This window comes from Monodelphis domestica, chromosome 3, assembly GCF_027887165.1.
Source record: "Monodelphis domestica isolate mMonDom1 chromosome 3, mMonDom1.pri, whole genome shotgun sequence".
Taxonomy (NCBI): domain Eukaryota; kingdom Metazoa; phylum Chordata; class Mammalia; order Didelphimorphia; family Didelphidae; genus Monodelphis; species Monodelphis domestica.
Genome location: NC_077229.1, coordinates 446393906 through 446414729, shown reverse-complemented (window position 1 = coordinate 446414729; position 20824 = coordinate 446393906). Strand labels below are relative to the sequence as shown.

The 20824-nt window shown below is 37.5% G+C and overlaps 1 protein-coding gene across 3 annotated transcripts in view; it reads left to right on the top strand.

The window, feature by feature from the left end:
- Positions 1 to 20824, top strand: part of FYB1 (FYN binding protein 1) — a 222865-nt gene that overhangs the window by 4428 nt on the left and 197613 nt on the right. The window contains exon 1 of one of the 3 annotated variants that reach the window (XM_007487427.2): positions 12876 to 13040. The exons of 1 other annotated variant lie outside the window; for it this stretch is intronic. The gene's annotated coding sequence lies outside the window, so the exon portion shown is untranslated. Of the gene's footprint in view, positions 1 to 12875; positions 13041 to 20824 lie in introns of those variants that run through there. One more of the 3 variants, XM_007487421.2, reaches the window with a different exon arrangement.

Sequence of the window (20824 nt, the reverse complement as noted above, 5' to 3'; positions counted from 1 at the left end):
AAATCACAAACAGAATCAACACAGGGACGTGGGACCAAGATTTGTAGTTGTAGAAAGTCTGAAGTAAAGGGACTGGAATCCATCTGAGGCTAATTCTTTCCCAATCTATCACCCCACTTCTAGGAGCTACTTGGAGCAGAGTCTGAAGCCAATGAAAAATGAATTCCCCAGCATGGGAAGAGATTGAGATAGTGTTAAGGGTCAGCTCCAAGTAACTATCGAAAGGGAAAAAGTCAGAAAGTTAATGACAGAGAAATATAAGTTATGGGGGAAAAAACCAAACCCACCAAAGATCTCAGGAAGAATTCAATCAGAAACTTAGATTACAAGAAACTACATCAATAGAAAAAATATTTTAAAATGGAAGGGAAGAGAAGTATCAAGACATCTAAAAGATTACAAATATCTCTAAATAAATATTATAAAGCAATGGAAATCAAACCAACACCTAATGAAATAAAAAGCTCTATAGAATCCCAAGAGACCTTGAAACTGCAGTAAGATGTTCCCAAAGACTTCAAAAGGGAAATCAGGATCTAGACAAAAAACTTTGTTTATTTATTTAAACATTTTTTTCCATTTTTACTTTATTCATGTTCTCTCCCTCCCTCTTTCTGCCCATCTCCCAGAGCTGACAAGCAATTCTACTGTTACACATGTATCACTTATACCTATCTCCATATTATTCATTTTTGTAATAATCTTTTAAAACCAAAACCCCAAAATCATATCCTAATATAAACAAGTGACAAATCATGTTTTTCTTCTGCATAGTTCTACTCCCACAATTCTTTTTCTTGATGTGGATAGCATTCTTCTAATAAATCCTTCAAGATTGTCCTGGATAATTGCATTGTTACTAGTAGCAAAGTGTATAACATTTGATTGTTCCACAATGTTCAGTTTCTGTGTGCAATGTTCTCTTGGTTCTGCTCATTTCACTCCACATCAATTCATGGAAGTATTTCCAGTTCATATAAAAATCAAGCAGTTTAGTCATTCCCCTATTGGGGGGAATTTTTTCCCTCATTTTCCATTTTTTTGCCACCATAAAGAATGGAGCTATGGATATTTTTGCACAACCCTTTTAATTATCTCTTTGGGGTAAAAACCTAGTAGTGGTATTGCTAGATCAAAGGGCATTCTTTTAAAGCCCTTGGGACATAATTCCAAATTGCCTTCCAGAATGGTTGGATCAATTCACAACTCCACCAGCAATGTGTTAGTATCCCAATTTTGCCACATCCCCTCCAACATTTATTACTTTCCTTTCCTATCATATTGGCCAATCTGCTAGGTGTGAAGTGGTACCTCAGAGTTGTTTTGATTTTCATTTCTCTAATCAAGAGAGATTTAGAACATTTTTTCATGTGATCATTGATAGTTTTGATTTCTTCATCTGAAAATTGCCTATTCATGTCCCTCAGTCAGTTGGGAAATGGCTTGATTTCTTGTATATTTGACTTAGTGCCTTATAAATTTGAGAAATTAGACCTTTGTCAAAGTTTTTTGTTATAAAATATTTCCCCCAGCTTGTTGTTTCCCTTCTAATCTTGGTTGCATTATTTTGTTTGTATAAAACCTTTTAAATTTAATATAATTTAAATTATTCATTTTACATCTTGTAATGTTTTCTATCTCTTGCTTGGTCTTAAATTCTTTCCCTTCTCATAGATCAGATAGATATACTATTCTATGTTCACTTAATTTACTTATATTTCCCTCTTTATATTTAAGTCTTTTACCCATTTTGAATTTATCTTGGTATAGAGTGTGAGATGTTGATCTAAACCTAATTTTCCCAGAAGTTTTTTATCAAATGGTGGATTCTTGTCCCAAAACCTGAGATCTTTGGGTTTATTGAACACTAGCTTGCTAAGGTAATTTACCCTACCTATTGATCCACCTTCCTGTCACTTAGCTGGTACCATAATGTTTTGATGATCACTTCTTTATAGTACAGTTTAAGATCTGGTACTGCTAAACCCACATCCTTCACTTTTTTTTCATCAGTTTCCTTGATATTCTTTATCTTTTGTTCTTCCAGATGAACTTTGTTATCATTTTTTCTAATTCTATAAAAAAGTTTTTTGGTAGTTTGATAGGTATAGCACTGAATAAGTAAATTAGTTTAGGCAGGATTGTAATTTTTAATAGATTAGCTCATCCTATCCATGAGATATTAATGTTTTTTCACTTGTTCAGATCTAGTTTTATTTGTATGAAAAGTGTTTTGTAGTTGTGTTCATGTAATTCCTGAGTTTGTCTTGACAAATAGATTTCCAAAAATTTTATGTTGCCTAGAGTGATTTTAAATAGAGTTTCTCTTTCTAACTCTTGTTTCTGTGTTTTATTGGAAATATATAGAAATTCTGATGAGTTATGTGGATTTATTTTATACCCTGCAACTTTACTAAAGTTGTTAATTATTTCTACTAGTTCTTTAGTTGATTTTTTCAGATTCTCTAAGTATACTATCATATCATCTGCAAAGAGTGATACTTTAGTTTCCTCATTGCCTACTATGATCCCTCCAACTTATTTTTCCTCTCTAATTGCTACTGCTAGCATTTTAAGTACAATATTAAATAGCAGTGGTCATAATGGGCATCCTTGTTTTACTTCTCATCTTATTGGGAAGGCTTCTAAGTTATCCCCATTGCAGATGATACTTGCTGATGATTTTAAATATATATTTGTTATTTTGAGGAAAGTCCCTTTTATTCTTGTACTTTCTAATGTTTTCAATAAGGATGGGTGTTGTATTTTGTCAAATGCTTTTTATGCATCTATTGAAATAATCATGTAATTTCTATTAGTTAGGTTGCTGATATGGTCAATTATGTGTATGATTTTTCCCAATATTGAACCATCCTTGCATTCCTGGTATAAATCCCACCTGGCCATAGTGAATAATTCTTGTGATGACTTGCTGTGGTCTTTTTGCTCATATTTTATTTAAGATTATTTAAGATTTTTGCATCTATGTTCATTAATGAAATTGGTCTATAGTTTTCTTTCTCTGTTTTTAGTCTCCCTGGCTTGGGAATCAGTACCATACTTGTGTCATAAAAATAATTTGATAAGACTCCTTCTTTGCTTATTTTGTCATATAGTTTGTATAATATTTGGATTAGTTGTTCTTTAAATGTTTGATAGGATTCGCTTGTGAATCCATCTGACCCTGGGGATTTTTTCTTATGGAGTTCTTTGATGGCTTGTTCAATTTCTTTTTTCCCATATGGGATTATTTAAGTATTTTATTTATTCTTTTGTTGATCTAGGCAATTTATATTTTTGTAAATATTCTGGACAGAAAACTTTAAATGGGAACAAAAAATAAGAGAAGTTGTTACCTATCAACAGAAATAATTAACACAATAGAAATATTTGAATCTACATTGGTAAGTCTTTCCAATGAAGTAAAAGGTATTATAGTGTAGTAGATAGAGAACTAGCCTTGAGCCAGGAAGGCCTGGTATCAAGTCATATCTCTGACACATATACTCTGTGTGACTTTGGAATAGTCACTTACCCTCAGGATGGCTGGGTTGCTCAGTGGTTAAAGAGCAAGGCCTAGAGTTGGGAAGACCTGGGTTCAAACCTGGCCTCACATACTTCCCACTTGTGTGACCCTGTGCAAGTGACTCAAACCTGATTGCCTAGCCTTTGCCACTCTTCTCTCTTATAATTGGTACTAAGACACAAGGCAAGAGTTTTAGAAAAAGGAAAGGAAAGGAAAGGAAAGGAGAGGAGAGGAGAAGAGAGGAGAGGAGAGGAAAGGAAAGGAAAGGAGAGTTTGTAGGCTTCATGAGTGTTTGATACCTCAACTCTAGGCAACTCTTAAAGATAAACTGCAGAGCAGTTGATGGCTTGCATTGAAAGAGGGATTTTCTTCACCTAAAAGTTCTCTATAATAATAAAGTCAAAGGTCCAGTTCCTTACTTCTATGTGCAAGATACTGTACTAGAGTGGGGAAAATGAATGAGCCTCCACTGTCATGGAACTTACAGTCTAGTAAGGGAAATGTAAAAGGTACTAAAGACAGTTAAGCATTTTGAAGCTTTTTTTATTTATATAGGCACTGTGCTAAACACAAGGATGTCTCATTCCCCAAGCAAGGCAAAAACTACCTTCAAGGAGCTCTTATTCTAATGGAAGAGACAACCTGAAAATAACTATGGTCATACAAAATATATACAGTGTAAATGGAAGGTAATCTCAGAGGGAAGGCTAGAGAGGGAAAAGGCTAGAAAAGGGAGGTGGACTTTGAACTGAGCTTTGCAGAAAGCAAGAGAATGAAGGAGGTCAAGGTGAGAAGAGAGAACATTCTGGGCACGGGGACAGACAGGGGAACGGCATGGAATTGGAAGGGAGAGTGCTATGAGGGAGATGGAGGAAAGTCAACGTCACTGTATTATAAAGGGTGGAGAAGAGTCAAGCATGAGATTAGAAAAATGGCATGGGGCTAGGATGCAAAGGGCTTTATATGCCATTTAAAATACATTTTATATTTGATCCTGGAAGTAGGTAATAGGGAACTACTAGAGGATATTAGTTGGAGGAAGAAGGGATTTAAGCAAATTTCCAAATGAGATATACTTTTTAGTTGGGCAGAGTCTTAAAGGAGAGCCTCTAATGAAGAGGTAGCTCCTGAGCTCTGCAACTCAAGGGGGATTTCAACAGCAGAAGACAAAAATGTGAGGCTGGGAGCAAAGAGGAATAGTGAAATGATCTGGTTTAAAAGGAGCATAGACCATAAGGATCTTATGTTCCTGTGTTCTCTCTTCCTCTTACACATAGGCTGATAATCAAATCAATGTTGACTTTGTTCACATGAAAAGTGGAAGCATCTACCCTCCACTGACTTCATCCAGGATGCTCAGCGATGCCTAAGCAGACTCTCCCTTCTCTGCTCCCTCATAATCATTCAAGTCAGTCCTATCCTTACACATTTTCCCATTCCATTTTTTTTACTACATTCTAATTTGCATTATGCAACAACTGCTCTATTGTTAACAAAACTTCATATTAGACCAAGTACATTTCCCCCAAAAGTTCCTTTGCATGTATTTTGCCTTTATTGCTATGTAAATAGACTGTTTCCACCATCCTTCATCTGTCATAAAATGTAAACTCCTTCAGGGTAGGGCTAGGGATAGCTAGGTAGCACAATGAATAAAACTCCAGGCTTAAATTTGGGAGGTCCTGGGTTCAAATATGACCTCAGAAACTTTCTAATTCTGGTTGTGTGACCCTGGATAAGTCACTTAATGCCAATTGCCCAGCTCTTGCCACTCATGTCTTTGAATTGATATTGAGACTGTCAATCTAGAATCTAGAAACCCCAAACTTGTAGCCCAGTAATATCTGATGAACCCCAAGTTTTAGAATTAGCTTGTAAGTTGGAGACCCCAAAGCTTGTCCTTGTTCCCTGTTCCTGTAAGAATCTACCCCAAAGGAATCTCAGGCTAGCAGTTTCAGACTGAAGAATGGACCCTAAGGTAAAAGACAATTGTCTCCAGAAACCTCTCCCACTGTATCACACCCTCCTTTCCAGGATTGAACTCGGGACCTTCAGTTTATGAATCTGGCAGACTGATATGCTTCCTACTTCCATAGAGTCACTTGGTTTGGGCTTGGCCCCACCTGAAGGAGATCATCTTTGACCTTGGAGTCTCTTCTTCAGTGTGAAACTGCTAGCTGGAGATTCCTTTGGGGTAGATTCTCACAGGAACAGGGAACAAGGACAAGCTTTGGGGTCTCCAACTGACAAGCTAGTCCTAAAACTTGGGGTTCATCAGATCTTACTAAGCTACAAGTTGGGAGTCTCTAGATTCCGTGTTGACAAGACTAAAGGTAAGTTTTTTTGTTTTTGAGGATAGAAGCTAATTCTTGTCTATATCCCCAGCACCTAAGCATAGATTCCAAGCATTTTCACTTACTGTCTTCCATGTTTGGAATGTTCTATCCCCTGTACCTATAATTTTCTCCCTTCTGCATCTCTACCTTTTGGCTTCCTTGATTTCCTTCTGGTCCTAAATAAACTAAAATCCCATCTTCTTCAGGAAGCCTTTCCTGATCCCTTGAATATTTTCCTGTTGATTATCTCCAGTTTTTTTTCCTCTGTATCTTATTTGTACGTAGTTTTGGTTTGTTTGTTTTAACCCTTATTTTCTGTCTTATAATCACAACTAAGTATCAGTTCCAAGATGGAAGAGAAGTAAGGGCTAGGCAAAGAGGGTTAAGTGACTTGCCTAGGATCACACAGCTAGGAAGTGTCTGAAGTTAAATTAGAACCCAGGACCTCTCATTTCGGGTCTAGGTTCTCTATCCACTAAATCATGTTATCTTCCTCTTAGCTAGGGAGTTTTTTGGAAATGGGGGCTCTGTTTTTTTGTTTTGTTTTGCTTCTGGGTAGCCAGTACTTAGCACAGTGTCAAGCAAACAATAGATGCTTAATAAATGCTCATTTGTGTTTCACCACATTGCCTTTTTGGCTGTGACTGCCCTAGTCACAAGGGACAAGGAGAGAAAGGGTTTTTTCAAGAGCCATTCAAGTAAACCACAAATACCTTCAAAGGAAAACCAGAAATTGTTTTCAAGTGAGAACTGTGCACTTCTTTCTTCTTTTTTTTTCACACTCATGTAAGCGACTAATGAAAGGAAATAATTTGGACTAATGCTTAAGCATTTACAAAGAAAAATGAAAATGAAATGCCATCCTTATAGTTTGTGAAACTAATTTTCAGAACTTTGCTTGAGAGTGTAATAATCATTAAGTGTGATAGGGGCTTATTTCACTTACAGGAATGTTTCTCTGAATGGTTTCCTCAAGAATGTTTCTGACATTAGTTACATAAGCAAGAACCTACAAAAGACACTTCTTTTTTTTTAAGAAACCCTTACCTTCCGTCTTGGAGTCAATACTGTGTATTGGCTCCAAGGCAGAAGAGTGGTAAGGGCTAGGCAATGGGGGTCAAGTGACTTGCCCAGGGTCACACAGCTGGGAAGTAGCTGAGGCTAGATTTGAACCTAGGACCTCCCGTCTCTAGGACTGGCTCTTAATCCACTGAGCTACCCAGCTGCCCCTAAAAGACACCTCTTAGAAAATCCATACTATAAGAATAATAAGCCTGATACGTAATATTGCACTCATAAATGTCTTATTGACAGAATCTATCCTAGTTTTTCACAGCTATGGGGCTCCCCACTGAACTTGACTGAAATGTTAACTCTTAGAGGGTTGCCAATGGTTCAGAGAATTTAAGTAATAAAAAAATGGTTACACGGGTATTTATGTTTTAGAAGTGGGATCTGAGAAGCAGGTAGGTAGCAGAGATGATAGCCAAATTTGGTGTCAGGAGCATCTGGATTCAAATCTGGCCTCATGTAACTTCTTACCTGTGTGACCCTGGGCAAGTCACTTAACCCTGATTGTCTAGCCCTTGCCATTTTTCTGTCTTAGAATTTATAGTAAGACAGAAGTGAAGGATGTCTTTAAAAGAGAAGTGGAACTTGAACCTAGATCTTCCTGATATCAGGTCCTATATAAAGATAGGATAATCACTTGAAGTCAACATAAATCCTTTTTTCAGTGTTATAATATATAGCAATGAGTTATTCTCCAAAAAATGATTTGAAAACCAGCCAAAAAGGCAAAAAGAACTAAGTTCTTGTCTAGCTTCTGACACATCCTGACACTGAGGGAGGCCAAAATGACCAGCCTTGAAAATACAGGAAAGCCTTAACAAGCTGGCTAGCCTTGGAAGTTAGGAAGACCCCAATAAACATGCAGCTGCAGTAGGTACCAAATAAAGGCCAGGAAGACCCCAATAAACATGCCAAACCCCAGCTTCAGTAGGTACCAGATAAAGGCCAGGAAGACCCCAATAACATAAAATTGTCAAGGTCCCAAGAATAGTATGTAACCGATAAGGGCTGAGGAGAGCCAAACATGCCAGCAACGTTCCAAGAATCATATGTAGCAGATAAGGGGCTGGAAGAGGGGGCCATACATGCTGGAGAGTACTTAAGGCCCAGCCTCTCAGAAGCAACTGGGAACTCTGATGGCAGAGGTTCCCACTAATGGGCATATCAGTTCAATAAATGGCCTTTCCCTGCCTGCTTGCATTGTCCACGGGTCTTCCTTGGTGGTGGGTGAAATCCTGGACCTTAACAACACTAACCTTAGGCAAGTCACAGCTTCTCAGGACTCTTGGTAAATATCAAAAACTATGAGTTGCAGAGAAGGTGCCAACCTGCCCTGGTAGAGAGAGTTTCCTCATTGGGGAATTCTCAATAACAATGAAATCACAGGGCTATTCTCCATTCTACCCTTCCCTCCCCCCCCCCATCTCCATGATTTAAGTCAGGGTGGAAATGGTTTAGAAAGGAATAATTACTGGCCTTTCAGTTCAGTAATTAATTGGACAGGTGACTCAGTGGAATGAGAACCTTTCTTGGAGTTGGGAAGTCTTGGGTTCAAATGTGGTCTCAGATACTTCCTAGCTCTCTGATCCTGGGCAAGTCACTTAATCCCCAATGTCTAGCCTTTGCTGCTCTTCTGCCTTGGAACCAATACTTGGTTTTTATTCCAAGACATAAGGAAAGGGTATTAAAAATAATAGCAATAATAAATTGGACCTCAAAATTCTATCTTAACAGTTGAGTTTCTATTAAGTGTTTCTTCTCTAGCATTACATAGGCTGTGTTGAAGGTGAGTTAACTCTGAAGCTACCATAATATAATGGGCCAGTTTGGTATTAAATTGAGCTTTAGAAACATTTTTGTGGTTGCTGAGGTGTTCTACATCCATTATGTAACACATATGACTCAGACCTGAAAGTACTGCCCTTTCCCAAAAATGTGGTGCAAGGTTGAAGGAGAAGACTCAAAAGCTGGTAGGTGAGGTCCAAAGGGCAGACATCAGCAAAGTGGCCATTTGAAAGAGAGAGAACAAGGCACAGTCCCAAAGTACACATGACAAGCTAAATCAGAGCCTCAAAGGAAACCTCCTGAATATATCCTATCCAGCCACTCAGCTTGTCTTAACCCTGGAACACAGGTTAGAGAGAGAAGTACCACCAACCATTACATTAACCTACTGCCTAATCTCCTTTAACTTGATTTCTTGATAAATTTTGCTTTACACTGTGTGCTAGAGCTGGGTACTACTGAGACTCCTCTGCTAAATTTTCAAACTATTACATTTACACTGCAGAAATCAATAAATGCCACAACTCAGGACTTGATGTATTTTTTGTTGTTGATTTCTAGACTTAAGAAAGTGATGGAAAAAATGTTAATATATGGATTAAGCTTAAAGTGGACCCTGCATAGATTATTCTTCAGTTTTTAAAGTTTTACCAGCACACCCTTGATTTTCTATTACTGTTATCTCCCTACTCAGATAGCCATTCCTTGTAACAAAGAATAAAGAAAAGAAAAGGGGGGGGAAATCAAGTTAGCCAATTTAATTGGTAAAATTACACTGCATTTAGTTTAGGGGTTTTGTTACTATTATGCATGTTGTTTTTCTGGTTCTGATTATTTCACTTTGAATCAATAACTATGTCTCCCTCTTTTACCTTACTATCCAAAAAAAAAATGATAATACATTCAATCTTACTTTTTAGGTCCACAAATTCCAGTTAGGATTAATGAATTAAGGGCACAGTTTGTGAGTCCTTAGAAAGATAAGTAGTGAGCACAGGATTTAGAGATGGAAAGGAAATCATTTAGACCCATTCTTGCAGATTAAGAAATCAAGGCCTGGGAGTAGCTAGATGACTCAGTGGATAGGGAGTTAGACCTGGGATCAGGAGGTCCTGGGTTCAAATCTAGTCTCAAATAGATACTTCCTAACTGTATGACCATGGGCAAGTCCCTTACCCCCTACTGTCTAGCTCTTACCACTCTTCTACCTTGGATCCAATATTTAGTATTGATCCAAAGATGAAGGGGGGGAGGGGAAAGAAGGAAGGAAAAGAAAGAGAGAAAAGAAAAACACCTAAGATCTAGAAAGTTAAAATCACTTTCATAAAGACACAAGGGAACATAACTGATCTTTGACTTCAAATCCTCTAACCTCAAACCAGGTATTATGGTTTTTTCCTTTACGCCACATTACTTCTCAAAATGAGTTAGCATGGGACGGTAAGAATAAGCCATTCTATATTAAACTCATTTTCTTTTTTTCTCACACTAGTAACTAATAGAATGCTGTGGATGTGGTATACCTGGATTTTAATAATCCATTTGACAAAGTCCCTCATCATAGCCCTGTGATTAAAATGGAGATCTGAGGTAGATTAGATCAAATGTCTAAGGGACAGCTAAGTGGTACAATGGATAGATCAAAGACCCTGGAACCAGGAAGACCTAAATTGCAATTTGCCCTCAGAAACTTACGAGTTGTATGATCCTTGGCAAATCATTTAACTTCCACCTGCCTCAGTTTCTTTATTTGTAAAATGGCACCTACCTCCCAAGGTTGTCATGAGGATCAAACAAGATAACAATTATAAAGTACTTAGCACTTTGGAAGCATTAGCTATTATTGTTGTAATTATTAATCATTTAAGTATGTTCAGAACTGGAGGACCCAAAGATCATTGATTACTATATCAGTGTGTCAGCCTACAAAGCAGTCTCACATAGATAAACAAAAGCCTGGATGTAAATTATTTATTATTACAAGTTTACTATGTCCCAAATGCCATGCTAAGTGTTGGGGATTCAAATAGAAAAACTAAGACAATTCTACTTTCAAGGAGCCCACTCTCTAACCAGAAGAGATAACAAATCTGCAGATCTGCTGGAGGGTACACTGGTGGGGTGGGTGGCAAGATCCATCCATAGAGTCCTCAGATTATATCAATGTGACAGCATAGGGCAGCAGGACATAAGAGTAGGTAGTAAGGCAGGAAGACTTTGGGAGGCAGTGACATATCTAGTGGTCTTCCATCTTATGGAAAAAGAGATTTGTTGCCTTATTTTAGCCAATCCTTATAGCAATCAATGAGCCCATGGGAGGGAGGAGTTAAGGAGGGAAGACCCCATTCCAGTGGTGGTCAGTGGAGGCTCTAGGTTTCTAGCTTTGGTCTTATCCTATTCATCATTTTTGTCAGTGATGGAGCTAAAGGCATGGAAGTAAGGCATGTGTACCAAATTTATATATGGGTCAAAGTGACGCCATATAGATTATGAATATAGTAGGGGGGTGGAAATCAAGATTTGAGATATAATTGTCAGGCTATGATAGTGAGTTGAAGCTAACAAGATAAAATTTATTAGAGATAAAATGTCAAATTCAGAAAAATCAATTGACTTGTACCAAATAAGTCCAAGATTATAGAGACATGACTAGAATGTATTTCTTGTTGGGGGGAAAAAAAACACCCAACTGTTTTAGTGGAGTGAAAGCTTTATATGAGTCAGCCTTGTAATATGGCACTGAAAGAAGATAATGTATTTCCGGGCTGCATTTTGCATTTTGCATAAAAGAAGAATATGCAGAATGAGAGAGGTAAAGGTCCTGCTGTACTCTGTCCTGGTGGAAACACATCTGGAATATTGTGTTAAATTCTGGGTATGACATTTTATTTATTTATATATGCTGTGTATTGGTTCCAAGGCAGAAAAGAAATAAGGGCTAGGCAATGGGGGTCAAGTGACTTGCCCAGGGTCACACAGCTAGGAAGTGTCTGAGGCCAGATTTGAACCCAGGACCTCCCATCTCTGGTTCATTCCAATAAGTATACTAAGCTTATACTGTTAGGTTTCTCTGATTCTAGTTTGTCAACTTGGAAAAATGCAGAACTACTGAAGCAGTCATAAAAAAATAAGTCTTTAATCAGGAAAGGGAATGGCCTAATAATCGTCCACCATCACAGAGACAATTGCCAAAACCATACAAGAGTCAAAACCCCTGGGCTCTAGGGGCAGTGTCTCTGGTCAGAATCAATAGGCACTAGAAGATTCTCCCAAAGAACAATAGAACACAAGGATGTTTTATACCCTTTGGGAAACTCAGGACATCAAACCTACACTGACATGTGTAGTCTAAATAATATTAAATGTATACATAAATATTTAGGTATGCATAATAGAAATAATATAAAATATAGAAATAAATATTTAGGTAGAAATACATTTAGTGCCTTCAAGTACTTTGCAAAGCATTTTACATACAATGATCAACTCCAGTTCTCACAACAGCACTCTGAGGCAGGTTAGGTGCCAGAGACATCATCCCCATTTTGCCAAAGAGAAAATTAAGGCTTAGTGAGGGGGGTTGAGTGACTTGCCCAGTCGAAAAGCTAATAAATTAAATAAAACCTACTTAGTTTATCTGGAATCAGGAAGACTCCTCTCCCCGAGTTCAAATCCGAACTCAGGCATTCACTAGTTATGTGACGCTGCACAAGTCGCTTAACCCTGTTTGCCTCAGTTTCCTCCTCTGTCAAATGAGCTGGAGAAGGAAATGGCAAAGCACTCCAGTATCTCTGCCGAGAAAATCCCAAATGGGGTCACGAAGTCAGATGGGAGAAGTGAACATCAACAAACTTAGTTTATCACAGATGTACATTCCTCCCAAAGACACTTATCTTAGTCTGTGTAGCCGGGGCTGTGTCTAAGACTGTGCTGCACTTCAGGAACTGTCCATGTATGTACATGAAAGCCTATCAGAAGAAGTGGGCTGCCTCAGTAACATTTCTAAGAGATAATATTATTTGACTCGCTCTATTCACTCGTAAAGGCATAGGAGGAAGGGGAGGGGAGGGAGAGCTTCCAACTTCTCCATTTGAGATCTCCAATGTAAACAACGAAAAGAGGATAAAGGGTGCAGTTGTTTCTACTCTGATTTGCAAGCAAATCACCTGAGTTTTTGCAAGCAAAAACCTGTGTTTACTGGGCATGCTCAACGCTGACAGTAGCAATTCTCAATAGGATAAAGAGAGGAGGACATGAGAGTGAGCCAGGACCCAGCTGACCCTAACAGAGCATTGAACCTGAAAAACAGGGCAAGAAGAAAGGTAGGGGGGCACCCGGGAAAGTATTGGTGCTAACAGTGGCTGGTAGTAAGCGTTTTCAAATCAGTTGCCCTGCTGTATGAGCTCTCTACTCAGCGCGTCTCTCTGCTCCCTACGGACTCTGCACGCTCTTCACTATTAAGCTTCCCACCTGGAAATCCTTCCCCGTAATTTAACAATTTATGAGAAAAAAACAAAAGACTCCTGCTCAATGACCCTGTTCTTTGTTCTCTCATCTCTATATTTACTCTCTCCTTTGGGTTCACTGCCAGCCATATGGTTTGTCCAAAGAGAAAAATCTCTTCCTTGGGGGTAAATAACCAAACTTCTCTGCCACTGTAGGACTCCTTAAAGTTAATTTAAAACTGCTTGGAATGTACCTCCCCTAGTTAGGAGGGAGCTAAACACAAAACTGTTGCATTTGTTTAGTGTCTTATCTGACTGTTTCCATTGTTGCTAACAACTTAACTGAATATGAATATGAAGTGCCATTATGACAGACGGAAAATGAAAAAAAAACTGTGGAATCTTAGGAAAATTGCATGAGGAAAATAGGATTTCGGCCACATTAATATTTGTGTCTTTGGTTCCCTTTGCGTCCGGGAAGGCGATGGAAGTGGGGGTGGGGCTAGGAAGAGATTAGAAGAGCAGGTAAAGCCAAGAGTCTCAGCTGATCCCGAGATCTGGCTTTCCAAATATATAGCCTTGCACAAGATTCCAGCCCACTTCTGAGCCTCCATTGCTTCATCTGTGAGATGAGAGGATTGGACTAGTTGATCTCTAAGGGCACTTCCAGCTCTGATAATCTGTGTTTCTGTAAAATCATTCAGTAGCTAATCCAGTATTGAGCAAATAATGCCAATTAGAACAAAGAACCAATTAGAATTGGACCAAGATGGGATAGGACAAGCCAGGAGTGGGATCAGGATCTGGTAATCAATCAATCAAAAAACATTTATTAAGTATTCACATTTATTAAGTATCCACAGGGCAGTGGATAGAGAACTGGGTTTGGAGTCAAGAAGTCATGAGTTCAAATGTGGACTCACTTAGTAGCTGGGTGACCTAGGCAAGTCACTTAACACTAATTGCCTCAGTTCCTCATCTATAAAATGAACTGGAGAGGGAAATGGCAAACTACCAATTCATTGGCCAAGAAAAGCCTAAATGGGGTCACAGAGCATTGGATTAGACTGAAAAGCTACTGAACAAGTATCTACTATGTGTCAGTAGGGTTTCCTTTTTAGCTTGTAGTCTAGAGACTGTCAGGGGTGTGTGGAGTAGGGGTAGGGGGAGCAGTTAGAATCCAAGGAGTGGGTTGTTAGGTGGCTCTAGAAGAGAGGTCCTAGGTTCAAATTTGATCTCAGATGTTTCCTAGCTTTGTGACCCTGGACAAGTCACTTAACTCCCATTGCCTAGCCCTTACTGCTCTTTTGTCTTAGAACCAATATATAGTTCTGATAAAAAGGGAAAGGAAGGATTATTTTTATTTTATTTTTAAATTTTATTTACCTAGTCAATTTAGAACATTATTCTTTGGTTACAAGGATCACATTATTTCCCTCCCTCCCCTTCCCCTACCCTTCCTGTAGGTGAATTCCAATGGGTATTACATGTGTCCTTGATCAGAACCCATTTCCATGATGTTAATGATCCATGTTGATGATGATGTAGAATGATCATTTAGAGTCTATATCCTCAATCATATCCCCGTGGATCCATGTGATCAAGCAGTTGTTTTTCTTCTGTGTTTCTACTCCCAGTTTTTCCTCTAAATGTGGATAGTGTTCTTTCTTGTAGAGCTCTCCAAGTTGTTCAGGATCACTGCATTGCCACTAATGGAGAAGTCCATCACCTTCCATTGTACCACAGTGTATCAGTCTCTGTGTACAGTGTTCTCCTGGTTCTGCTCCTTTCGCTCTGCATCACTTCCTGGAGGTTGTTCCAGTCCCCGTGGAATTCCTCCACTTTATTATTCCTTTGAGCACAATAGTATTAAGGATTATCTTTAAAGCATCAATGAAACATTTTTTAAAAAGAAAAGATATTAAGAATTGAGTCAATAGTTATCATCCTAATAGAATTCATCACTCTGAAGTTTGTTGTTCAGTTGTATCTGATTCTTCATGTACCCATTTGGGGTTTCCTTCTCCAGCTCATTTACAGATGAAGAAACTGAAGCAAACAGAGTTAAGTGACTTTCCCTGGGTTATTCAACTAGTATCTGAAATGAAACATACTTACATAGAATCTCAGAGTTAAAAGAGACCTCAGGAACAGCTAGTCAGACTGCTAGAAGTCTCAGTCAATGGAGAGCCAGGCCTATAGGTCTTGTGTTAAAAAAATCCTTTCCTTCTGTCTTAGAATCAATACTGTGTATTGGTTGGGATTCATCACTTCTTAAGGCAGCTCAAAGTTTTTCACTTTATCAAAACTGCTTCTCTGACATCTCTACCCTGCTCCTAAAACCTCTAGATCCCTCCTAGATCTCTAAATAATTTTTCTACATGACACTCATTCAGACACTAGAAGAGATCCACTGTGCCATCTAGATCTCTCTGAGCCTTTCCTTCCTTCTCTCAGGAAATATTTTCAGTTCCTTCAGCTAATGTAGAATGGAAGGGAAGAGAAGGAGACAAATAATCATTTGTATAGAGCCTACTATGTGCTAGGCACTTTGCTAAATGTGTTGAAAATAAAATCTTATTTGCTCCTCACAACAGCCCTATGAAGCAACACTATCCCCAATTTATAGTTGAGGAAATTAAGGCAAACAGAGGTTAAGCATCTTGCCTAGTGTCAAATAAATGTCTGAGACCTGATACGAACTCAGCTCCTCTTGACTCCAGGACGAGTACTTTATCCACTGTGCCACCAGGCTGCCTAGCCTTCCCTATCCTGGTAGCCTTCTTTAAGACTTGTTCCAATCTGTCTGTGTCTCCAAGATATAGTATCCAGAATCAAACCTGAAATTCCAAATGTGTTTTGACCAGAACATGGCATTGCAGAGCCATCATCTCTTTCATCTTTCATCACTATGTCTCTATTAATGCAATCTAAGATTACATCATATTTTTAAGCTACCATAATCACCTTATTTTTTTTCCTATTGCATTTACAATCCACTGAAACCCTCAGATATTTTCCCCCATGAAATATTATCTAGCTGTGCATTCTTTATCCTGTACTTGGGTAATTCCTTTATTCTTTAATCTAAGGTTAGGATTTAAGATTTATCTCCATTTAGCATCATCTTGTTAAATTTGGCCTATATATGTATTTTTAAATGAAAGTACTATGAGACTAGAACTTGGAGAAGGTTTTATATTGCCCTTTCAGTATTGTCTTTTTTTTAAATTAAAGAATATTTGGCAAGACTGCCAAAAAACCTTTTATTACTAAATAAAAGGAAACAAAGAAAACATCAATAACTACCAACCTATCTGTCACCTTTTTCCTTAAACAAAAGAGCATCCTGGATAAGAACTAGAGGGCTTCTATTTGTGATATTTTACAACAGAACACATTTTTACATTTTCACAATTGACAAAAAGATTCAAAGAACACAAAAACCAGACTCAGAATAGTTTAATTATGCAAAAACATTTGATCTAGTACAGCAAAACATCATCTTAAATACTTTCTTTAAAAGATTTCACTTTTCTGTTCATGAAAATTATTCAAGATTCCTTGAAAGATATGATAATTCTAAAAATCCTGTTCAAAAGACATTTTTTTTTTGCTGCTCATAAATATGAGGTCAGGCACAAAGCAAGTAAATGTGTTCATCATTGTGATGGATAATGGTTAGCCCAAAGTCTGAGTTAAAGAAGAATTTCCTACAGATTGTGAAGTTCTATAGATGTTTCAATTCCATCAAGCTCTGAAGCATTTCAGAGCTATCTCAAAATGATCTGTAACCACTCAAAAGAATGTATCCTAATCATCCACAAAGGAAAGACCAAGTGGATGAATAATGTCTAGTGTCAATTATGGCATATAGTTGAATGGATGTTCTATAGATTTTGTTTAGCAGTATATATAGCTGGGACAGAAAGTACTAATAAATAACAAGTTGGTCACTGATAAATAGGAGGATAGTGGAATAGATTGCCTTCAAGAAATAGAAAAGCTCTTTTAATAACCCCAAGATTTTTCTGGAAACAAAGGCCCAGCTCTTAAATAGCAACATTTAATAGCAACATCAATTTTGTCATATATCTGAGAATTGAAAATGAAAACCTCACAGAAAATAATAGAGAGAGAGGCATGATGAGTGAGTGAGCTGAACTCTGAAAGAACTCTGAAGAACAGGAGTAAAATATATCATTGAGGAAATGTATGATAGAAAGAAAAGTTGTGATGGTAAAAGGAGGGTGAGTAATGATAGATGGACAGGCTGACTGCTCCACTGGTATCTTCATGATGTCAGAAAAAAGGAAGAAAAACCTACAGCACACTGGATGGACGTCCTAACATAAACTCATGAGGGGAAATGGTTAAGAGTCACAGAGGATAAGAAGACATGGATGAGGAACAGTCTCCCTCATTGGAGAGAAATTTTAAATTGCTACAACCAAAACATCTGAGTATTTTGATGATTACTACCTCTCACTACATGGCTGTGGTCAATGGGGATGTTTTTCCATTAGGTCCACCTTTTCTTCACTTTTCATCAGTTCTATGTCTTCCCCTATTTTTTTTAACCCCTTACCTTCGATCTTAAAATCAATTCAGTGTATTGGTTCCAAGGCAGAAGAGCAGTGAGGGCTAGCCAAGGGATTTGCCCTAGGAAGTGTCTGAGGCCAGATTTGAACCCAGGATCTCCCATCTCTAGGCTTGGCTCTCAATCTGATGAGCCAGCCAGCTGCCTCTCTTCCCATTTTTTTTTAACTTTTTAGATTCATTGTTTTCATGACACAAAAATAACACAGGGAAGTTACCTAGTATACTCTCTTCATCTATTTCCCAATTGAAGGACTCCTAGTTTGGTTTCATATGTATGTTTGGTTTCCACTCCTGCCCCTCCTCCTCCTTCAGGGTTTTTTTGGGGGATTTTTGGCGTGATTTGGTTTTTGCTTTTACAAAGAGTGTTCTTAGGAATATTTTTTTTGTACAGAATGGCCCCTTTTCTTTTCCTGTAAATAAGCTAGTTATTGGGACCATTGAAATGTATGCATACTTGTAGTAGTTCTTACTATGTATTTCCACATTGACTCCAAAAGGTGGGACTATTTTGTAGCCCTTTCAGCTGTATAAAGAGTGCTCTTGTTTTCCCTCAGGAAATACTGACTTTATATCTTCCACTATATATCCTTGATTGAGATTTCTGTTGTTATGTGTGAATGTGTCTTATGTACATGAAAGTATGGGTATAACCTGTCTCGCATTATTCACTGCCTCTAGGAGTAGAAAGAGTAGGAAGGGGGAAAATCTGAATTCAGAAATGTCAAAAAAAATTTTTTTTAAGTATTTTTACATGTATTCAAAAAAGAAAAAAGAAAAAACATTTTAAAATGAAAGAAAGACACACTGACTTTAGGAGCAGCTAGGGGGCTCTCCTTCCTAGCTGTGTGACCCTGGGCAAGTCACTTAACCTCACTTCAATTGCCTATTCCTTACCTCTCTTCTGCTTTAGCACTGATTCTTAGTATTGATTCTTTTTTTTTCCTATTTAGTATTGATTTTAAAGAGAGAATGAGAGAGAGAGAGAGAGAGAGAGAGAGAGAGAGAGAGAGAGAGAGAGAGAGAAAGGAAATTTTGAATTTGGGACCTGTTACATTTGCAAATTATATGATAGTCAAGGAAAATACCAGAGTTGTTTTAATTTGCATTACTCTCATTGTTAGAGATTTTGAACAAATTTTCATGTGATTTTTGAGAGGTTTTTCAGAAACAGCCTTTTCTTCTCCTTTGACCAATTATAGCTTTATACCTATTACTCTGATTACTTTATGTCAGTTCCTAAGAAATTTTAGTTGTTAGACTTTAATTCCAAGTGTTTGACACAAAGGCTTTCACCTCCCATTTCAGTTTTTTATTTTCTTCTTTATTTTATATGCATTTCTGGTTTGTTGTAAAGGAATTTTTAAAAAAATTATATAATTATTTCTCCTCTCACAACTTGTTAGGAATTTATTCCCTATCCAATATAACGATCCTTTGTCTTCTTTGTTGTGAATTTTCCTATTCATAATTTCCCTTAGTATTTTTTTTAACTTTCTTTTTTAGTTATATAAATAAATTATTTTGAGCATTGTTTTCTGTTATTTTGCAATTTAGATTCTAACCTTCCCTCTCTCCCTTCCCCTTCCTCTTTTTCCTCCCCATGCAATATATATTTCCATTTTTCCCATGCTATGATAGGAGAGTATCACACATATAATAAAAAACTCATGGGGGCAGCTGGGGAGCTCAGTGGATTGAGAGCCAGACCTAGAGACGGGAGGTCCTAGGTTCAAATCTGGCCTCAGACACTTCCCAGCTGTGTGACCCTGGGCAAGTCACTTGACCCCCATTGCCTAGCCATAGTATTGACTCCAAGACAGAAGGTAGGGGTTTAAAAAAAAACTCATGAAGGAAATAAAGTGAAATATGGTGTGCTTTGATCTGTGATCAAATTCCAACAGTTTCTTCTTTGCCTGTGGATAACATTTGTTATCATGAGTCCCTTGGGATTATCTTGGGACCTTCTTTTGCTGATAATATTTTAGTCCTTCACAGTAAATAATCTTACAATATTTCTGTTACTGTATACACTGTTCCCCTGGTTCCGATCACTTCATTTTACATCAATTCATGTAAGTCTTTCCAGGTTTTTCTGAACTCATTATGTTTATCCTTTCTTACGGTGTAATAGTATTCCACTGCAACCATATTCCACAACTTGTTCAGTCATTCTCCAATTGATGGACCCCCTTCACTTTCCAATTCTTTGCCACTACAAAAAGAGCTGCTAAAAACATTTTTTGTACAAATAGGTCCTTTCCCCCTCTCTTTGACTTCCTTGGGATACAGATTCAGTACTGGTATTTCTGGTAAGATCAAATTTCCTTGTTATTCTTGAGTTTTATTTTTTTTAATCTTCACACTGAATTTTTTTAGTATAAGGGTGGCCGTTGGCATTATGATCATTATAGTATTAAATCTCCAGGCTAATTTGGAGTGTGGCATCATCTTCAAAGATAATTATTTGAATACCTCTTCCTTTATTTCTTTGAAATTTATTTTATGTTTGACTTTATATGAGGCTATATATGTCTGAGAATTTTAGTCCCTGATATTTCATATCTTTTCTCATTTTAAGTGGCATTTTTATTTCTATCATTTTTTTCTAATTTTGATTGGTAGTATATAAAGATGCTAATTATTTTATTAATTTAATCTTATATCTTTGCTCTTTGTCTAAAGTTGCTTGTTATTTTGATTAATGATTTTATTGATTCTCTTAGATTTTCTAATAAACTGTCATATCAAGGAAGATCCCAAGTAAAGATACTTTAACCTTCTTTTTCATTATGCTTGCTAATTTCTTTTTCTCTCCTTTTCAGTACACATGCAATTTCTAGAATCATGCCCAGTAATAATAGCAAGGATGGGCAACATTGCATAACCTCTGTCTTGAGGAGGAATAGTTCTAAGATGGGGGTTCTTCTCCTAGGATCTGTGACCTTATATCTCAACAAAACTGGTTTCCTTTACAGTCCTTTGTGTTTTATTTTGACATTATAAAATATAATTTTAAAAATATTTATTTTATTTTGTTACATATTGAGCCTCGAGTTGTC